Source organism: Gavialis gangeticus, unplaced genomic scaffold (assembly GCF_001723915.1).
Source record: "Gavialis gangeticus isolate Ggan-Ray unplaced genomic scaffold, GavGan_comp1, whole genome shotgun sequence".
Lineage (NCBI taxonomy): Eukaryota > Metazoa > Chordata > Crocodylia > Gavialidae > Gavialis > Gavialis gangeticus.
In genome coordinates, this window is record NW_017728992.1 from 34,108,400 (window position 1) to 34,114,752 (window position 6,353).

A 6,353-nucleotide genomic window follows, 5' to 3' on the forward strand; every position below is an offset into this window, starting at 1 on the left:
ACATCTTAATGTCATCTGTGAATTTGAACAGGGTGCTTTTTACTCCCTCATTCAAGTCGCTGATGAAGATGTTGAACAGTGCGGTCCAAAGACCGAGCACTGGGGGACCCCACTGCCCACATCCCTCAAAAATGACCCATCCACCACCACTCTCTGGGTACAGCCCTCCAGACAGTTAGTGACCCATTTGACTGTGTACGTGTCGACACCACAGTCCCCTAATTTTTTAATGAGAATGGGGTGAGAGACAGTGTCGAAGGCTTTCCTAAAATCCAGAAAGACTACGTCTTGTTGTCCTTGATCTGGGTAGCTAGTCCCAGTTCCATCTCCGCCTTGGCCTTCCTGATTGCCCCCCTGCAGCCCCAAGCAACCAAGGTATAGTCCTCCCTGGTGATGGCCCCTCCCTTCCATTGGGTGTATGCCTCCCTTTTAGCTAGGAGACGTTCCTGTATGCTTTTCATGAGCCATGGGGGCTTTTGCGCCCTCTTGCCCCATTTGATCCATGTTGGGATTACCTCCCTTTGGTCCTAGCCAAAGGAGATGACCTCATGATCAATTTAAATATAGAGGGAAGTCTGGGCAACAGCGACCATGGAACCATCATGTTCACTGTCTGATGTAAGGGAGACAAATCCAATAGCAGGACTGAAGTTTTGGACTTCAAAAGTGCAAATTTCAACAAGCTTAGGTCATTAGTAGGTCACAAATGCTGCAGGACCAGGAACTGGAAGCAAGAGATGTGCATGAAACGTGGTTGTTCCTTAAGGACACAATCCTTAAAGCACAAAAGAAGCCCATTCCCATGTGGGAAAAAAGGTAACATAAGGGCTAAACAGGGAATCACGTTCCTCTTAAGAAAAAAGAAAGAGGCTTATAAACAATTGAAGCTCAGGGCGAGCCCCAAGGAGAACTATTCCATGACAGCCCACATTAGCAGGGAACAGATAAGACAGGCTAAAGCAGTGACTGAACTTAGATTAGCAACAGGAATCAAGGACAAAAAGTCCTTCTTTAGGTACATAGGGAACAGGAGGAAAACCAATGGGACTGTGGGGCCATTGCTCAAGAACCCAGGAGAGCTGGTTACCGATACCCAGGAGAAAGCTAAAGTCCTGAATGACCTCTTTGCCTTGGTCTTTCAATGGACCAAGGGAAAAACCACACCAGGTGGAGTAGAGTATGAGCATGGTATGAATAATTGCCTCCCTACACCATAGAATTGGTGTATGACCAATTAAAAAAATTAGACATATATAAGTAAATGGGACCAGATGATCTTCGTCTGACAGTACTGAAGAAGCTGATCAAAGTCATTGCAGAACCCCTGGTGAATCTCTTCCACAACTCATGGCACTCTGGAGAAGTCCCTGAGGACTGGACGAGGGCCAATGTTGTGCCCATCCACATGAAGGGCAGGAGGGAGGATCCAGGTAACTATAGGCCAATCGGCCTAACTTCCATCCTAGAGAAAACCCAGAAAATTTCATCAAGGAGTCTATCTGTAATAAGCTTGCAGAAGGTAAGATTGTGAATGACAGCCAGCATGGTTTCATTGCGGACAGGTCTTGCCTTACCAACCTAATCTTCTTCTATGACCAGGTAACTTGCCATCTAGACATGAGAGAGCAGGTTGACATTGTATACTTTGACTTCAAAAGGCCTTTGATCTAGTATCCCATAATGGCCTCACGAGAAAATTGGAGGATTGTAGGTTTAATTTCAAGACAGTCAGGTGGGTGAGAAACTGGCTTCACGATAGAACCCAGAGAGTCGTAGTGAAAGGATATGTGTCATCCTGGTGAGCAGTGGGTAGCAGTGTCCCACAGGGGTCAGTACTCAGTCCAGTACTTTTCAACATCTTTATTAATGATTTGGATGTGGGGGTGAAGAGCTCACTGGCCAAGTTTGAGGATGACACCAAGTTATAGGGAAGTGTGGTCATGCTTGAAGAAAACCTACAGATACAGGTGGACCTAGACAGGCTAGCAAGTTGGGTGGATTGGAACCTGATAAATTTAATGTTGAAAAATGTGATGTGCTTCACGTCAGGACAAGCAACCCCCAACACACCTACAGGCTTGGTGGCATCAAACTGACTAGCACCGTGAATGAAAGGGACCTCAGGGTAATAACAGACCACAGTATGAATATGAGCTGGCAGTGCAATGCTGTAGCCAGTAGGGCAAATAATACTCTGGCATGCATCAATTGATACATCTCCAGCAAAACCAAGGAGGTGATTCTTCTGCTCTACTCAGCACTGGTGAGACCACAGCTGGAGTACTGCATCCAGTTCTGGGCACTACACTTTAACAAGGATGTGGACAAGCTTGAGAGAGTCCAAAGAAGAGCCACCCATATGATCAGAGTCTTAAAAGGCAAGTCATATGAGGAAAGGGGATCTGAGGGATCTGGGACTCTTCAGCTTGAGGAAAAGGAAGTTGAGAGGGGACCTGGTAGCAGCTTACTGCTACACTAGTGGAATACATCAAGGGCTCTGTAAGCAACTGTTCACCAGGGTACTCGAGGGGAAGACCAGGAGTAATGGCCACAAACTCCTAGAAGATTGATTCAGGCTCAACATTAGGAAAAACTTTCACAGGCAGTGTCCAGGCTTCGGAATAGGCTCCCTCCAGAGGTGGTGCAATCATCTACCCTAGAAATCTTCAAGAGGAGACTAGACAGTCACCTTGCTGGGGTCACCTGACCCCCAGTTATCTTTCTTGCCTGGTGCAAGGGCTGGACCCGATGATCTTTCGAGATCCCTTCCATCCTTACAATCTAAGAAATCATAATGGTATCACCTATTCTATTTTATTATTTTTTTCCATGAGGATACAATTTTGACTTAACACCAATTGATGATAGGTGGCTTCCAATGAGATTTGCTTCATGATTTGGAGTACAGACAAAACCTGTTTTGCTATAACACTCATTTTACATGGATACCCAATTTCACTTCGTGCTAAGTGAGTTTTGTTATAATGCTCGCGGGCATTGTACTGCTGGCACTGGAACTGGCACCAATCCTGACAGCCTGATTCTGGTGATTTTGGTGGTTTTAAAAAGTGAAAGTGAAATTTGGTTTTGCTTAACACTCATTTTTTCAGGAATTAATTAAGAGTGCTAAGCAAGGTTTGCCTGTACCTGGAAACCCAAGCTTAAAATGGAACTCTGAAGGCATGTATACACATGCATTAATGTGTTGTAATTACAGTGCATTAAGTTTAGTACCTGTAAGAATAGGTATTAAATTAATGTGCCATAATGGGTGGTATTGCACAGTAGCACCAGCACACATCTTTTCCTTGACACTAATGCACAGCAGACTAATTCTACTGTGCATTATCGCATTAGCACAACGTTTGCTGTTATGCGCTAATGTGCAGTATAATTAGTCTACTGTGCTTCTAGCATGTTGTATTGATGCATCCTGAAGGTGTATCTACTAATTAGCTCTGTAGTAAGGCATCACCATCTATTTATGTGCTAGTATTAGGGTGCAAAAAACTAATTAACTCTGCCATAAGATAGTACTGTCAGAGACAGTACTTACAGTAGAATAATAAGCTACACTGAAATGCACATGTAGACAATGACCAGGCAGGGACCAGACTCCTGGCTGCTGCCTGGCCACATGGCTCCACATGTTTGGCACCCTAGTGCCCCAGCTAGCCCCTCTGTCACCCTCTTCTGCCATCTGGAGCCTGGGACTAACATCATGAGCCTGCTGCTAGCTTGGGCCAGCTCCACTCCAGCTCAGAGTGCTGCTATCTGAGGCACACATGTAGACATTGTGCCCAGTACCAGTGTACTCTGGCTCAAATAGCTCTGGGGTTTACTGCTTTGCCTTAATTAATTGCTTGTGTAGATGCACCCCAAAAGCCTAAATCCAAACTAAGGCTTGCACTAAGGTCTTCTAGCTTGGACTCCTCTGCCTGTGCAAAAAAGACCTCAGTGATAATCAGTACAATCACAGGGGATGGACCTCACCGATCAAAACCAGGGTTATTGCCATAATTTTCATATCTCATCTTAGAACCCAAGTCAATTAAATGTGCTAAGTCTGACTTGGCATTGTCAAATTTTCAATATTTAAAAAAAAAATCTTGGAAAAAACCCCCAAATTACTTAGTTGTTTTTTTTTTCACATAGGTCTGTAGGAATTAACAAAACATACATAATCAAGCATGTTATATTGCACTACATGGGCATGTCCATACATGCAAGCATGTGCACTTAAAGCAGCTCAAATAGAAGCAGTACAACTTTGAGCCAGGGCTTTTTGCTGCCACACATGTGCTCAGATATGCACTTTGGTGTGCAGCAAATTGTGCCACCTGGGGCAAAATAACCCTGCCTGCCTCCTCCCGGATCTGCATCCAGGGGGAGCTAGAGCCAGGGGCTAGCACCTGTGCTGGCCCCATCAATAAAAAAGCTGCCCTGGCAAGTAGCTCAGGGCTACTTACTCTCAGGAACTTCTGGGGACTGGCCAACTGGTATCTGGAAACACTAGCCCTTGTGTCAGCTGCACTTCTGAAGCATCCCTGAGAATTATCTGCACCCTCTACCCACTGCAGCAGTCCGGCAGTGGGGGCTGCTGCCACCTGCAACAGTATGTGGCCCCAAGGCTGCGTGCCTGCCAGACCCAGATGGGGACTGCATGGGCAGTAGAGGCACCTGCCCCTCTGGGCCAACTGCCAGCAGGCTGTGGCTGCATAGTTGGCTTTATTAGGCACTACTGTCACGTGTGCCCTTGCCCGGCCATCTGGGCAGCTATCACCTGGAAGATGTTCCCATTTAGTGGCCTGCTTTGAACTGTCAAAGCATGTCCTCCTGGCCCCAAGTGGCTAGGAGGTCAGCCACCTCTAGCTGGGTTCCAGGTGCTTGCCCTGACCAGGATCCTCTGCCTGGTTCTTGCCACTGGTCTCCCTAGCAGGAATTCCAGTGTTCCTTATTTAAAACCTGCAAAATCTCTGGAAAAAAAAAATCCCATATTCACTGTTTAAAATACCCCAAAATCCATGTTCCTCCCCAATTAAAACAAAAGACCACTCTCTCTATAGGTAGATAGATAGATCTATATAGAGAGAGAAAGAGATCAGTTAGGCAATGTTTTATTGATATATTTAAAATTGTAAAGCAACTTGGAAGCCTACCAGTGCCTCCATCATCATAATAAAATAAATTCTACTTATCTATACAGTTTGGCATTGACTTTGGGCTTCTCTGTCATATAAAAATCAGAGCTACCACTACCCCCTTCACTCACCAGGATGTACAGAGCTGAACAGCACTGATATGCCACTGTCCTGTCCCTGCCTTTGCCCCTCACTCTCAACCCAGAACTTTCCCCGCCACCCCATTCCCCTCACTCCTGCCCCACAGGGCCAGGAATGTGGGTGAGAGGTTTTTGGGGTGGCTTGGGGTTGTGGGGTTTGTGGGTGGATTGTGGGAGGAGTGTGGCTGTGGAGGGGGCTAAAAGGGGGGGCTGCTCAGAAGGGGTGGGTCCCCTGTCCCCCGCAGGGCACAGGCCCCCTGCACACCTCATGGATTTCCCCCCCACAGCTGCCACATGTCCCCCACAGGGGTCATACCAACTGGGACCTGGCTTCATGCCAGGTAAGTAGGGGATGGGGGGAGCTGGAGGAGCAGATGGGGACTACTGAGGGTGCAGGAGACCATAGGGGGGCAACTCGGGAGGGGTGGGTCTGCCAACATGCTGGCCCATGGCCGGCTGTGGCCTGCTTGCCTGCCCCCTGCTTGGCTGCAGCCCCCCTGCACCCTCCCCACCCAGCTCCAAACTTCCCTACAGCTTAGCAGCAATAGCAGCCATCCTCTTGGCCTTGTAGCACAGCCCTTCTGCATGATGGGGGGGGCAGCATGGCTTGGCCCCAGCTGCCACGTATCTGTCTGGCCTCTGCCACAGTGCACTGCTGCAGCTTGGCATGGTGCAGCATGGTGCAGCATGAAGCAGAACTGTGTGCTTTCAGGCAGCTCCAGGCTGTCACCAAGGACTGTGCGCCACTTGCAGGGACTGCCGGCCACACCATCCCAGGTCCTGCATGCACAGAAGTGGCCGGGCTGGATGAGACAGGGAGGAATTATGTCTCCACAGATGTCTCTGTGGAGGACCAAGTCTCTGGTTGCCTCAGGCCATGGTCCTGTGCCCTGCTCCATTTTTTTTTGCTGTTTCATAGTTTCATAGTTTCTAGGGTCAGAAGGGACCTGAGAAGATCATCTAGTCCGACCCCCTGCCATGGCAGGAAAGAGTACTAGGGTCAAACAACCCCAGCAAGTTGTTCATCTAACCTCTTCTTAAAAACCCCCAGGGTAGGAGCCTGCACCACCTC

The 6,353-nt window shown here is 47.9% G+C and overlaps 1 protein-coding gene and 1 long non-coding RNA gene across 6 annotated transcripts in view; both read right to left on the bottom strand.

Moving 5' to 3' along the window:
- The window catches only part of LOC109300711, a 4,267-nt gene extending 2,182 nt beyond the window's left edge, over positions 1-2,085 (bottom strand). Inside the window, exons 1-2 of the long non-coding RNA XR_002098308.1 lie at positions 2,075-2,085; positions 822-828 (exon numbers count right to left, since the gene is read on the bottom strand). This is a non-coding gene — a long non-coding RNA (uncharacterized LOC109300711). The remainder of the gene's footprint in view (positions 1-821; positions 829-2,074) is intronic.
- CDH10 (cadherin 10) overlaps positions 1-6,353 on the bottom strand; it is a 261,240-nt gene that overhangs the window by 141,060 nt on the left and 113,827 nt on the right. The gene's annotated exons all lie outside the window — the stretch shown is intronic.